At 37.1% G+C, this 14815-nt stretch overlaps 1 protein-coding gene and 1 long non-coding RNA gene across 3 annotated transcripts in view; one reads left to right on the top strand and one right to left on the bottom strand.

Annotated features, from left to right (window-relative positions):
• LOC119083772 overlaps positions 1–14815 on the bottom strand; it is a 114965-nt gene that overhangs the window by 60314 nt on the left and 39836 nt on the right. The gene's annotated exons all lie outside the window — the stretch shown is intronic.
• LOC119083814 lies at positions 495–9591 on the top strand. Its single transcript, XR_005088949.1, has 3 exons — positions 495–603; positions 4509–4514; positions 9580–9591. It is a non-coding gene; the product is annotated as an uncharacterized LOC119083814 (long non-coding RNA).

Genomic DNA, 14815 nt, shown 5'->3' with positions numbered 1-14815 from the left:
CTGTCACCGATGTATGGGAAGTCGTTGAAGTAGATGTAGTCTCAGTGAGAATTACTTTTTGAGGACTAGAAACATCCTGGTTCATTCGATGAGTTACCGACGCCCAAATAAAAATAAACGAAGGTCTGTGAGCTACATGTAGATTAAAGAATGTACAGGGCATCGACAGCCACTACTTATTAAACTTTTAAAACGTTACAACCGACTACTGAAGTCTACTGAAGAGAAAATAGTATAACTATCTCAATGAGGTATGTCAATAATGGTTGTGGCTTTCGTATTAGGTTACGGTGATACCTAATATGAAGAGTGACATAATACGACAAATTCGTGGATATAAAAACCTGTCTTGATAACACGGATTTTGAGTTATTTGCATGTCGAAATTGCATAGACCATTATGACGGGGACGTGTCTCGTAGTCGAAATTTGATTTAAACAAAGAACTTGCGGGACGTCCCAATCGCTTTCTCAAAAGAACGTCTTCTGCATAGAGTGTTCCATTTCGGAAGTTGTTCACTTTTATGCCGCGGTGACACAATAGAAAAAAATAGTTTCGCGTTCACTTTTGCAATTTTCTATATGCGATGCTGCGGGGACAAAGTAAACTACTAACAAAGCCGCATAAAGACTAACGAACAGTTTTGATTTTGTACGGGTATACCAGCTGAAAAACTACTGAAGCAAATTTCTATCCGAATTTCACTCGACGTCCGCTGAATCGGATTTTAATGGCGTAATAGAAAGCGATCGGATAGCGTTTTTTCCTGTTTTCGGATACCACCGTCACGTCTACTTAGACTATGTGCTGTGCAGGATTAGTGAGAAAGAATTGTTTGTTCCAACCAAGGCTGCAAACTTTGAAAAGGTCAGGCAGATGCAAATACTGAACAACAACTCAAACTATGTTCACACTAATTTTACAGCAGTTCTTGTCATAGAGTTGATAACAGATGGCGTAGCAAATTTATCCATTTGATTTATGAATAAATTCGTCTTCGGTCGTTTGGTTGTCACAAAGAACATGTTAGCAGTTTGTTTTGTTAAATTCGCTCAATTTGATTTTTTCCCGAATGTGTAGTTATGTTGATGTCCATTGGTCGCATCTCGTTCAATTTTTTCAGCTTTTACCCAGATGTTCACTCTAGACGGCGAGGCGGAAGCAGCGCCATCTGTTATGATATCGTCATCGAACGCTATTGACACTTGACAGTTCAATGACGAAAATCAAACCAAAGTAAAGGCAGCATCAGTATACTTCCGATCGTCGTTCAGTCCACACGCGCAAAGTTTCTAAGTTGCAAAGTTTGGAATTTTCCATCATTAGAAAAAACAGTTTGGTTAAATCAGATCGATTGAACGACTAAAATAGAAATTAAACAAACAAAGAAACAAGAAAAATTCTTTGTTTTTCAGTGAATACAGGTATTTTCTTGCAAATGATTTCTCTTTTATAACATTGACGCTTTTCTTGACGCTCCAAGAACGCTGCTCTTTGTATTTGAGAATTTTGATTCTTCACTTTTTGTGCTTAATTGTGGTTTCGTTTACTTTTGTGCAGATATTGGCTAACAATCGAAGCGATGGATTCTCCAATGAGTAATACCTCGGGACTTGCAGACAAGAAACCGACTCGTAAGCGACGCACCGAAAATCTCCTCTTGTTGGATGATGATTCAATCAATAAACGACTCCGGCCACATCAAAGAAACGGATCTCTTTCTCATTTAAATGACGATTGTCTGCTGGAAGTTTTTAAGCATTTAAACCGAGTCGACCTTTGTCACGTGTACAATGCGTGTACACGCTTCGTCCCACTGGCTGAGCGTACATTTAAATACGCTCTAAATAGGAAGCTCGATTGGACCAAGTTTAATGTGGACGAGCAAGCATTAGATATGCGGCTTGTATTCTACAAATTCGGTCACTTATGTGAGTCGATAGAGGTCCACGGAAAAATTGGCGCCGACGTACTGCAGCTATTAACTCAATTAACATTTTTAAAACTTGTAAATGTGGATGTCGATTCGAAAATATTCCGGGTGGTTCATACAGCCCAAAATTTAAAGGAACTTGTCTTGGCTGATTGCAATTTTGTTGGCAGAAGTGGAACGTACCGTTCACCACGAAGCTCGAATGGTGTTGTTCGTACCAAAAAAAACCCATTGCTGAGTCTTACATTTCAATCAGAGCAACGACCATTACGTATACCACCATTACGCATATTCAGTTATTTTCTTCAATACAATCAACGATTACAGTGTCTCAGCCTACCGATTGATGTTCCACACTGTTATATAACTCACATTCTAAAACGCGCAAAACAATTGTCCGAATTGAACTTTCATACCAAACACAATGCCGTGAGCACTGAAGTACGAAATATGTTGAGTAATTTGACGAACCTAAGAAAAATGACTGTCAATGGCAGTAATACGATTGGTATGTGTGGAATACCGGTATTGGAAGGCATCGCACAGAACGCTCCGGAACTAACTCACTTGGAAGTAAAACAATTTATTTTAAAGGAAAAGGCACTCGATATCACGTCTCAGATGAAAAATCTGCAAAACTTGTCATTGGCGGGCATGTTTGATTGCTTTAAAACAGAGCTTGTGTCATTGGTAGCTGCATTACCGCTTCTCAACGTTTTAACGCTTGAATTTCAAAGTTGTTGTCCGACCCATTGTACAAAGCGAAATGTTAACTTTAATATATTGAAAGGAATTGTTGACGAAGGCAAGCACCTCCGGCAAATAAATATTTGGGGAGTTAGAGAAATTCGGATTAATGAGAATAGCTATGCTGAGCTGGTCGAGGTACGAGAAAAAGGCAACCGACAAGGCAAACTTTCAATTGAAATTGTAGGATGTGCATCAACAACGGAGTTCAATGTACCGATCCAACTTCGGAGAACCAATGACAAGTGTTTGGCAATTGACTTCTATGTCGATAACTTTTGCAACTGTTAACACAAATAACGAAGAATTGATTTTAACAAAAAAAAAATTCCCGCTGTCCTTATTGCATGTTCCTACTCCTACTCCCACTGTTTCCGTTTTTCCCCAAATCAATCAAGTTCTTGAGTAGAGTTTTTGTTGAAAAATATGTTAGAAAAGGTTTGTTTTTAATGTTTTCCTTTCCCTTTGCGCCACATTAAAGCAATTAGATGTAAACGTTTACCGCACTAATCTAAATTAAATTGTATAGCCGATTGTAGGCTAAACCCTTGTTGAATGGCCAAATGATATTATTATGAGCACACTACTCTCTGTAAATATGCGACTATAATAAACCAATGAATCTTGAAAATCTTATTTTTTCCCCCTAATTTTCATCAAGAGAGATTTAATTACCTGACTGATAACGATCGTTACCGTAACCAGCGGAAGATTACATTACTGAATAGCGGCAGTAGTTACTTAATACGCTGTACATCTTATCAATTTCCCAACCAATTCACATAGAATGGCGGCTCTTTTCAACTATTTTAAAATTTCTGTTATTTTGTACAATGCCAAATAAGAGATAAACACAAAAACTAATAATAATGAAAATGAGAGAGAGAGAGAGAGAGAGAGAGAGAGGATGTACCGAAAACCTTATGATACAACCATCACAGCAACAGTGTAACGTTTAAACGAGGGGGAAATTACGTGGGCAAATACTGGGATAGGTGCTATAGATCTCTTCGTTTGGTGAAACTGATGACGGAAACGTGAGGAATGGTGGGGAAAAGTGTGCAAACTAATCGAAACCAACTTCACAATTTCACATAGTAATGAATAAGTGAGTGCGTCCAATTCTTTGAAATGAATGCAAATGAACTAAATACGGGGAATTCCCTTAGAAGCAAAGTTGGTTGTCATTAGTTTGCACACAAAACCGAACCGTCGATCGTCACGCCAGCGGTCATTTTAGTGATCTATTTGCTATTGCTACCAACAGACTCCAGTAGACACCAATGACGCCAATAGACGAAAATGGCCACCAATACTTACAAATAGAAGGAAATTGTACCGAAATACAGGCTAATAGTCGTCATTATAGACAGTTACATTGACATGTAATGGCGCACAATTTCCTTCTATTGGTAAGCATTGGTGTAACATTTCCTTATATTGGTAACAATTACCGGCTTTTGGCTATTTGTGTCTATTGGCGTCTATTGGATGGAGGGATTGTTTTGAAAAACCGCCTCGGACCCATTTCGTCTGGGATGGATATATGTAGCGTTTGAAAGGTCTTGGACCGAGTAACTCAAACAAAGCCTCACATTGTCTCTAGCCAACCTTAATTGCTGGTAGCAGGTTGTCAAAGGTCGATAAATAGGTGTTTATTACTCATTTCACGACCGCTAAATGTGCGCGACATGCATTTGAATGGAAAGCTAACGTCAATTACTTTCGGGACATGCGTAGTTTGATAAACATCTACTAAAATGTTAGAAAAAAAATGACAAAATGGAAGTACAGTTTGTTCATTTCATTTTTACACAGTTTCTAAAGATTGTCGTTATGTCAGAGTTTTAAATGTACCCAGTCAATTAAGTTCTTTCCAAATTGCGCAATATTTGAATTCGCGATAGAAATTTTGAATTTTGCGCCAAAAATTCATAATTTGGGAAGAACTTAATTGACTGGGTACATTTAAAACTCTGACATATCTAAAACTGTGTAAAAATGACATGAGCAAACTGTAGGATGAAAGCAGTAATAATATATGGAACATTTATGACAGGTCTGTGTCAGTGGTGATGACTGCTAAAGAGTAACTAACATGCTCTCTGCAAAATACGTTATCGAAGTTTTCCATTGATGTCTCATTTGCCGTGTTTGTGATCATGTTCGTCATCAAAAATGTTCTAGTTGCGGGTAAACGAACACTTTGAATGTAAAAATTCTTATGAGACATCAATGGAAAGCTTGGGATAACGTACGTCACAGAGAGAGCATGTTAGTTGTACATTAGCTGTCATCACTACCGACACAGAAATGTCATGGATTTTGACTCCTTCCACCAGAGAGATGCTAATTTGACGACTGGGTCGTTTCGACGGATAGAGGGAATATGTCGAATGATTTTAAAATTGGTTGAGAGAAAATGTATTGAATTCTCTCTCAAAAACCCAACTGTCATTCGACATATTCCCTCTATCCGTCGAAACGACCCAGTCGTTATATTAGCATCTCTCTGCCTTCCACCCAACTTCCATTTTATAATCTTTTTCTGACATGAATTAACTGATTGTTATCACACTAGGCATGTCCTGAAAGTACTTCAGTTTTCCAACGAACACACAGATCGCACCTGTCAACCGCTATATATATCCATCCCAGAAGAAATGTGTGTCCAATTTCCGTAGGTGGTTTTTCACTATTGATGTCTATTGGCGCGTATTGGTGACGATTGGCGTCCATTGTTAATTGTTCCGAGGACAGAACAAATCGGAAAAATACTGGGACATGTGGTACTTGTGCTTGTCATTGATGCCAATAGACGGCAATGAACACCCATAGCCGTCAACAGTTACCAACAAAAGTGAATAGCCCAGAGAAATGTCAAGTTGGTACATATGTGGCAAGATAGAAGAAACATGTGAATGACAGCTGACACCTATGGGAGAGAATTTGCATGAAATTCTTTCGAATTCTTAACCATATATGCCAGCTGTCATTCACATGTTCCTTGAATCTCGCTGCATGTGTACCAACTTAAAATTTCTCTGGAATAGCCGTCAATCAATAGAAATATGTGGGACCAGATTTGCTCGCGTAGTTTGCCCCTCGCGTGTACATTTTGAAAGAACACACCAATAATATAATGTAATTAAACTTATACGGAAAATTATAATAAAACGAAAACAAAACCGAAAAAAAAACCGTTTTTGTATTCCGCAGCAATATTTTATCCGATGAAGATTCCATACATTTACACAAAAAAAAAATATTTTATTTATCCCATTGCTTGCTTAATCTAATTAATTATCAAGAAAACAACATAAAAATTAAAATCTTTTGTAGTTTTGTGTACAATTTATATCTTTTAATTTACTCATTCCCATTTCTTATTGGAAAATTTATATTTCTTATGCGATTTTAATACCAAGATTATAATACAAAACGCCATCCGTATGGAATGTATACTACACAACGAATATAATTTTACATACCAATATACGTACAACATATCGTTCTTAGAGAACGACGATCACCACACATTATTAATGTTATACCCGACAACAACTCAGCGGAAGAGTTTATGTACATATTGTGTTACGATTTTTGGTTTATGCTCAAATATTCATTTCTGGCTTGTTGCCGATTGTACAGTTTTTGATGGGAAATTAAGTGAAATTAGTTTGATAGTGTGTGGTGTTCAAGCATCATCTTTACGATTTTGGTCTTCTTTAAACGGAAAACCGCTGTCGATCGACTTATATTTGATCACGGCGTTGTGATATGGAAAACTTAAATCTATGTCATCCGATTATCTCTGGCCTTTCAGTCGTTCTAATTTTTTGATTTAATTTGATTAGACCCGTACGAAGTACTGGGGTCTTATAGGTTTACGCATACGTTTGTAACACGTCGAATTGGACTCCCTGAGTAAGGGGAAACCTATTGTGGTTGTCTAGAGATGCCAAATCCGCGAAAAAAAAATGTCCGTCTGCCCGTCTGTCCGTCTGTCTGTCTGCACGATAACTTGAGTAAAACGCATCCGATTTTGAAAATTCTTTTTTTTCCCGTTTGGTAATGTCAAAAGACAGGCTAAGTTCGAAGATGAGTGATTTTGGATCGACCCCTCCCGAGCTGTGGCCCAATAAGTGCTTTACGGTTTTTCGAAGATATCTCCGGACATACAAACGTTACACTTGTAACTGATACGTCAAATAAAAGGTATTTACAATACCGATCGACAAAAAAAAAGTTTATGGAAATCGGATGACCGACTCGTGAGTTAGACCCCTTGGTGTGGAACAGGCACAGGGCGGCAAGCAGTTTTTGCTTGTAGGTCGGCCACATTTGAACATATTTCGTTCGTTTTAGCTTTATTAGATAGGTATTGACCGTACCAATCAGGGAAAAAAAGTTTATGAAATTATGTTCTCCGGAGCGTGAGCTAGGTTTCTTGGAGTGAGCTCTTATCTGGCTACTCGGCCGTACAGTGAACGTGGAGTATTTTGTCAATATCTCGAGTATATTTTGACCGAATTTCACGATTTTTTTTTGTTTGAAAGGTATTAACGAATGTAAAGCGTCGGTACTATTTCCGGTCTCCTAACAAAATGGCTGCCGGCGGCCATATTGGATTTTATTAAAAGTGATATAAAGTGGGAAAAATGGTACTTAGAGTGTTTCTGTTAACATGGAAATAATTTGTTATGTGTGTGGGGTGCTTCAGGCATTCCATATATGGACATCTATATATACCTATATTGAGCTATATAATAGCATATTCCTCTGTGAAATGTTTATTTATAGTGAAATATAGGTAAATATAGCGGTATATAGCTGTTTAAATAGGAATTTATGAAATTTGACTCCGTACGGGGCTGTCTATATTGCCTCCGGCAATTTAATTGTATATGATAACAAGGCAAAGAGTGGATAATGTAAGTGATTTAAAAGGAAGAATAGTTTTTCAGCAGAGAAGAAAATGAAGTAAGAGAAATGAAGAGTTTCACATTAAAGGCTTTTGATACGAATAGGTGTTTCGTACGGGTCGGCGTTAGCTATGTTTTTTTCAGTTTTCCTAGACAAATTAGTGAGTCCCCTGTACTTTAGTTCTACCCAACTGCATTGACAAAAAAGTTTCGAAAAGCTCAGCTGTTGCCGGTAACTTCATCTCCAGGTAAACTACAATAGCTGCCACAGCTGTAGCGCCCAATACAAAAAATACAGCTGCGGCAGATAATGTAGACTACCTGGCGACAAAGTTACCTGCAACAGCTGAGTTTTTCGAAACTTTTTTGTCAGTGTGAAACATTCTCTTGAGGGCTCGAACGTTTTTCGAACGTTTTCCCACGAAACGAAACCATTGTCGTTTTCCAGACAGAAACTAACGACAATTCAGGTGAGAAAATACACAATTTTCGCACCAAGAGGGAGAGTGCTGAGATTTTATTAAATCGATTGTCATCAGACAAAACGTCAACAAAACGTCATTTTTTGCCAACTTTTTTTTACCAGAAAATCAACTATTTTCGTTATTTTTACCCACTTTTTCACTTTAGATTTGGCGTGTATTCAGAAGAAAAATAATTTGTCACACCGCAGGCGAGAAAATAGTTATTTTCTCCCCTCCACTGAAACTTCGGCAGCATCTGATGTTATCTCTCGGGAAAACAGTTGGAAATTGTATTTTCTCAGGTGACTTTTGTGGATCGCTACTCTCTTACCGCAAACAACACCCTCGAAATCAAATTTAAAACTTTTCTTCACTCGTTGAACAAATAACTCAAGGGGCCATGAGAAAATGATGTTTTGTTGACAGTTCGGCGGAGAAAATTTCTGTTTTCTCACCTCTGGTTCTGACAGGGAAGAAAATAGACATTTTCTCCAACGGACTGTCGCATTTGGTTTAGTTTTAAAAATTTGTGTAAAAAATTGATGTTTTTGTTTCGTGGAAGAAAACAGTTAGTCACATCTTGCACATTTGCGAGGAGCGAGAGTAGCGAGTGCTTCGAATTGATCGAGTTGTAATTTCCAATTTGCCTCCAGATGTAAACAAATAGCTAAATTATATTGAATAAGAAGGATGTTTTTTACCCCAAATATCAAGTCGAATATTGAAGTTTAAACTTTGTGAAAAAGTCAAGCGTGGGAACGTTAAAATTATCTTTAAATACTGCACTGCTCCCCAGTTAGAAGTGAGTGGGCATACCTAATTTTTATGCCCGCCCTGCCCAAAGCCCAATAATTTAAAAAAAAGCATGCCCACGGCGCAGCCCATGCCCAAGAATCTTTAAAAGTATGCCCACTGCCCAGCCCATGCCCAAGGCCCACATAGGAAATTTTCGCTAAAAATGTGAAAATTGTCAATCTGAGGCGAAACCGATGTTGACAGCACAGTTGGAAACACGATTTTATGTGCGATAGCCGTTTTAAAATTCCTTGAATGAATATTACATCGTACGGAAAGTCTAGACTGCACTTAAGACTTAAGTTTGTGGGATCACACATTTTTGAAAAGTGCCCATGCTGCGCCCTATGCCCACGAAATTTTAAAGAGTGCCCATGCCCATGTCCCGTGGGCATGCCCATGGGCGTGGGCAGCCCACTTTTATGGGCAGCCCACTCACCTCTATCCCCAGTAGTAATTGTGATATTGATTTTGAAATCATTATATGTCCAAAAAGTATTCGAAACTCCGAAATAGATAATTTTCTCAAATGGAATCTAGTACATCATTTGATTAATTTTCACTGTAGTTGTTTGGAACTGTTCAGTGCAAGGAATAATGTTAATCATGGGACTAAACCTCAACAATAATCACGCGAATATTTAATTTTTTTATGGCATTCGACCATTAAAAAACTCAAAATCAATAAAAACTAAAATGTGAGTCATCAGAGAGGAAATTGAATTCATTTTATTATTGCAATTTCAAACAAATTTTATTTATTTTTGATTCACATTTAAAGCGACTAGAAAAACGAACCTAAACATCGCGCAATGATTACAATAAATGCATACAGAAGTAAATAGTTTGGTTCCATTTAACATTCACGGCACTTTAAAAATGAAAAAAAGTTTTAATGTAGGAAAATAAAACAATAAAACGAAATAACAAAAAAAAACTTTTTTTTAAATATTTTATCGCAACGGTGTGCGATGGAAATCATAAATTTTGAGCGTGAAATAATATTTTTTTTGTTGAAAATTAAATTAAATTTCATATAAAAGCAATAGTTGGATGCCTATATCACATTACCTGTTCGGTGTACTTTTTTTTCAGGTGTGTAAGCAATTAATTTTATAAATAAAAATTTAATTTTTTTTGTTGATATCAGAGGTTTTTACACAACTTTCGGTTTTGTTATTTTTAGCTTTGCAGTGTTATGGAATTTGCTATGTTTTCAGAAATTCAAATTTGAAATGACATTTAAAAAAAGCAAAATATGGAAAAACAATCAGTTCCAACCAGGGACTATTTTGGGGGAAAACATTTTCCCATATTTTCCTACGTTTTCACACAATTTCGAACACTTTCTCTAATTTTCCACAAAAAAAAAATCAAGAAAACGCGGGAAAATCTTTTTCCAAAAAAGACGTACCCTTCCCGACGTCTTACTCTAATAAAAAAAAAATCACCTGTCCTTTCACAGTAGTCTTTTGCATTTTAATGAGGGATATAGTCAAATTTTGGACCAATTTTGGTGACAATAAATACAATGGTTCGGTGATCTGGGTAAGCTAGCTCGTCTGAATCGTCTTTCAGTTCTACAAAATGGGCATCTTTTACTTTTTCGGTTAGTTTCCCATTTTCGGAGTGAACGCGTGAAAAGTTATAGCATGTCAATGGGTCGTAAAATAGTATTTTTCGTCACAAGTGACGTAAAGTAGAATTTTTCAGGCTTCGCCTCGTTAGGACAAGCTTAAGACGTGTCCTGAAAAAATTCTGCTTTCGTCATGAGTCACGAACTACGTTTTCTGTGCCGTAAGGATCATAATGAGACGAAAAACAACACAAAAACATTACAACAATTTCAGCTTTTCTTAGCAATCTCTTTTCGATCGTAGGTGCAGTGACGAAATACGTCGAATTATGATTGTAAGGCACAGAAACAGTTTTTTCATCCTGGAGTACCAAAAACGTCACATTCACTCACCAAATTTAGCACCAAAAGAGCAACATTCTCCCCTACTCTTTTCTCTCAATTTTCATTCCCGCTTGTGTCATTTTCGATCTTATGTTGTTTATTGCCCAGATATGTCAAGTCGTTGTATGCACGCAAATATAATTTTTTTAGTGTTTTGTGACAATGCATTCATAAGGATTGCTTTCGGCATTCATACGGATGTCTTCTCGGCATTCATACGGATTGCTTATTTTTCGATATTTGTGAGAATGCATGTACTTCTTTACGCATTCATACGGATTGCTTTCGGCATTTATACTTGCTTTTGCACTACTACAATGTGTTGTTCAGTTTTGTTCGGAATGTGACTTTGGTACTATAGGATGAAGACGAGCTTCGCGGAGCTCCGTTCCATCCTCGGACGTTTTCACCACCTGGGTCGAAAACACACCGTTTTGATCCCTGGTATGTAACATATTATTTATTTGTGACAACTCGAGATCGACATGTATCTAAAGGTTGAAACGTCGTACGAATATAGGTCTATGACAGACGTTTATAAAGAGTATAGTCATCTGTAGATGCCGCCACCTGTTCTGGACTTACGACTAAAAATATGGTAAATGTTGGGACATTCCTGCTGGCTTGCCTTTAATTCCACGTATAGGTATAATACACCCCAGATATTTAGTGTCGAAGTAGACCCATACTTTTCAGTGCAAAATTGTCGTGAACCGTGCGATTATTGGCATTGAAAATGTTGATTTCCTCCTACGTCGTAGTAGGTGGAAAACCTCATTTATTTGATTTCATAAATAAAACGTGATTGATTGCGACGAATACGGGCTTATTGTAAAGCAGAGATGCACACGGTTTATTTACAGTCCATAAAAATGGTCACTCAAGATGTACTTTGTACTTCACAAGAGGTCGCAACTGTTCCCAACTATGGAAAATCGAGTTTTTGACGATTCAAACGAGCCATAGCTTCAACTGATCGCCGAACCATTGTTTTCGAATTGATTCAAGTTTTGGCGATATCACTCTTAAAGCAATACGAACAACAGTTAATAAAGGAGAGTTTTCAATTCCCTTTGACAAATGCAGACAAATTAAGGCATATGACTACACAACTGACGCAAACACACCTAATTTCAATTTTTCTTTTGTTCTCCTGTCAAGTATGACAGTTGAACAATAGAAAAATTTGAGTTAGATCTGTCTCACGTTGCCACCTACAGCGGTAGATCGAATGACAGACCAATGAATTCGCCAACATAAAAGAATGACAGAAAGAATGTGAGATGACCGATGGGGTGGGTAGTCCGTGTCCTGAATGATAGATTAAATTACATTAAGAAGATGTGCGAACATTGACATCAATTAGAGTGTGGCTATAAGGTGGCGCGAAATTAGAAAAAAAAAATGTTTTGGGATCATTTGTCTTTGTCTACCCAACAAAAGCACAACTAGCTGTCCCGAAATTAAATATTTTATTTGAGAATTTTGCGAAGGGAATAGCAAGCTCCCGTTAGTTGTTTAACGGGATTTTTTAAGAGCATGTTCAAGGTTGCACTCACACTACTACGACTACTTTAAAGATAATGGAAAATTCTCTTAAATATCTCACATCTAGCGCAAAAACTCCGACGTCTAACTTTTAATTTGCTTCAACAAAAAACAACAAGAAATGTTCAAATATTAGAAATTCCATACAAATTTTGCCTTCGAACAATTTATTGACATTGATAAAACGATGACCAATCACTTTTTATCCCTCCATTAATTTCATCTATTTAATAAGTTTACGTTTGGTTACAATTAAAGAAATGCTTTCGTTCGTTCGAATGAAGTTGATTAATCTTCGCAGCGCATACCATTCTGTGTAATTCCACTTTACCGAACCCATCGTATACATCATTCCATCAAAAAACCAAACCAACCAACAACACAACAAAAAACAAAATGTTAAAATATCAAATGAAATTTTTACTTCTTCTTTAAATCATAATTTTAACATGAAAACTCAACAAAAATCCATTAAAATTTTTGGCTTTTTTTGTGTAAAAAAAAAACTTTTTCGTTTTAATTCCATTCCATCCATTCTGCCGATATTTTTATGAACCGAAAATGTATAATTTCGTTAGATATAGATGATTTTGTTGTATATGAACCTCGATATGAACATGAACCGAACCAAAATAAGACAAAAAACATGAAAAGATCAACCAGATTTAAATCTTTTCTCATTTTTAAATACTTAAGCTTGAACTCGCGTTCAAGACGATCGAATCAGATCGCTTTTTAGTGTTCGTTAAAAGTTCACACCGATTTTTACAGTCGGTTAACCCCCTACACCGCAAAGTTGAAGAGTAATGGTACTACTAATTATAGTACTAAGTCTAACAAGAAGTTTCTATCATTACTACAATATAAAGTTGGACTGAGCGTACCAACGGTAAGTGCATATACCAACGGTAAGTGCATATACCAACGGTAAGTACATATACCAACGGTAAGTGCATATACCAACGTTAAGGGCATATACCAACGGTAAGTGCATATACCAACGGTAAGTGCATATACCAACGGTAAGTGCATATACCAACGGTAAGTGCATATACCAACGGTAAGTGCATATACCAACGGTAAGTGCATATACCAACGGTAAGTGCATATACCAACGGTAAGTGCATATACCAACGGTAAGTGCATATACCAACGGTAAGTGCATATACCAACGGTAAGTGCATATACCAACGGTAAGTGCATATACCAACGGTAAGTGCATATACCAACGGTAAGTGCATATACCAACGGTAAGTGCATATACCAACGGTAAGTGCATATACCAACGGTAAGTGAAAATGATTCGGCATGTATTGTCACTTGTTGTCACTATACTTCGCTTACAAATAATTTAAGCTGATCCGGGAGATATCTGTGAGATGTTTCGCTGTTTGGTTGATTTTAGTTCAAAAATACCATTTCTCCAAGAACACTACATCAATTCGCTCAGAACAGAAGCAAGTCTAGTGAATCATAGCTGAAATGAAATTTCAGCTCTTGACCAAGCTTGCTAACTCTTGACCAGGGCGACGATTCTCTTATTTTCGTAACTTGACAGTTGCGTGTATAAAATCCCGTAAGAACTGTCAAGTTACGAATTCGTACGAACGCTACGAGAATCAACGCCCAGTCTGTGGTAAAGCTACCATAAAGCGAACAAAGCCAAGAGGTTTGCCCTGAAGTGGACATCAGAAATTTCTGACAGTTGCTCTACTACATAAAGCAAGGGGAAGATATCTGGAATTTTCGTTGAAAAGGATTTTCAAAAAGAAAATCTTCTGAGGATTTTCTTTACCATTTTTGCTGGATTTGCATGATTTCGCCCTGGATTTACATCGATTTTTAGTGATTTTCTTCTTAAGCTTTAGAGATTTTCTTGGATTTCCAAGTATTTTTTTTCGATTTTGACAACGCACTTCTAGCAAAAGTGGTTCAAGTGACAGCTGCCAAATAGAGTACTATTCTGTATGAAAAAAATGTCAAAAATTTGTTTGATACACTGTCCCGTTTCAATGCTCTACTCAGAGTATTGCTCATGCTTGAAGTGCTTTAATTTTGAGTATTTTCTATTTTTCAAAGGATTTTCAAAAGATTTTTTTGACCGACAAAGGGTTTTCTATGAATATCTGCGCCTCGACATAAAGGATGATTCTATTTCTCGGTAGGCGGTGTGAAAATGGCTGTAGTCGTGAAAATTTTTGCTCGTCGAATTTTTCAGTATTTTTGTGTGTTTTTATTGTTTTTTTGTTCGGTTTCTGTTGTTTTGTGATCTGATAGACTCGGAAGTGTGTTTAAGGTTGTGGGTATGCTGGTTTTTTGTTCCAATAGTTCCGGAATTTGACGAAGATTGAAAGTGGAAAAAGAGCATCAAAGTGTCAACGACGAAAGTGACTGAAGCAGTGTGAATGAGCAGAACCGCAAGCTAAGCAATTGTGATACGGG

This window comes from Bradysia coprophila, unplaced genomic scaffold (assembly GCF_014529535.1).
Source record: "Bradysia coprophila strain Holo2 unplaced genomic scaffold, BU_Bcop_v1 contig_70, whole genome shotgun sequence".
Lineage (NCBI taxonomy): Eukaryota > Metazoa > Arthropoda > Insecta > Diptera > Sciaridae > Bradysia > Bradysia coprophila.
The sequence above is the reverse complement of the archived record's forward strand: the minus strand, read 5'-3'. Positions and strand labels throughout refer to the sequence as shown.